This window comes from Leptonotus elevatus, chromosome 1, assembly GCF_054856555.1.
Source record: "Leptonotus elevatus isolate MCC_2025b chromosome 1, RoL_Lele_1.0, whole genome shotgun sequence".
Lineage (NCBI taxonomy): Eukaryota > Metazoa > Chordata > Actinopteri > Syngnathiformes > Syngnathidae > Leptonotus > Leptonotus elevatus.
In genome coordinates, this window is record NC_141239.1 from 16,945,190 (window position 1) to 16,946,207 (window position 1,018).

Genomic DNA, 1,018 nt, shown 5'->3' on the forward strand with positions numbered 1-1,018 from the left:
GTCATGGCCCACTGAGCAATTTTTCCTAAAAGCTTTTTAAAATTCAAATGTACGACATGTATTTCTTCACCTTATTCATGTTTTATGAAACCATTTTAAAATTTATTATAAATAGCCTACTGAAATGGACATATTAGTAAAATAAACAATTGCACATGTACAGTGCTGGAAAATAATTTTAAAACAAAATTTACTGGATTAGGGAGTTGAGAAGGAGTTGTATATATGTAATATATTTAAAACTAAACATAAAACAAAGAGAATTTACATGTTGTGTACTTAAAACAAATATAGCCTTTAGCCCGCTAGCTTAATGCTAATGCTAACGTATACCTCGGACTTGTATATGAATGTATTAACGCTGCATTCGAGGATGGTCGGAAGTCAGACTTTTCCGAGTTCAAACCAGGAAGTGTGTACGGGAACGTCCCCTTCAACTCGGAAATTCCACACAAAAAAGTAACCCCACTTCACGACGGACTATAATATGACGTCACTCTACAATGGCAGCCCCTTTGGAAAGAGACCGTGAATGGCAATACACAGTTTACTCGAGTATAAAACTAGATAGCTTTCTTCATTCATAAATATTCTTCACGTAACACAACGTACGTGACGGTATGGCGCTATCTCCCTGCATGAAAATATATGGTGAACTACTGAGCTGTATGAAATGCTTATAAAAAATAAGTAATGAAGCAAACTTGCGAGAAGGCAAGTTTGCTGGAGTTCAAAATGAGTTTTGACGACCAAAATAAAAAACAATTTAACACTATCCGCCATTTTCGTTTTTTACTTTAGCCTCTAACGCTTTCAGGTCGGAACTGGGGAAAAACAGCTCTGATATATCCGACTTCCGACCATCCTCGAATGCAGCATTTTGCTCGCTGTCAGGAGAAGTGAAGCCACTGGCGTCCATTTTAAGATACCACTCGCAAATCTCGCCTAACTTGAATAAATTCATTTCTCTGCGGCGTTTTCGTGTTATTTACTGTCTGGGGTGTTTAATGTCAATTTC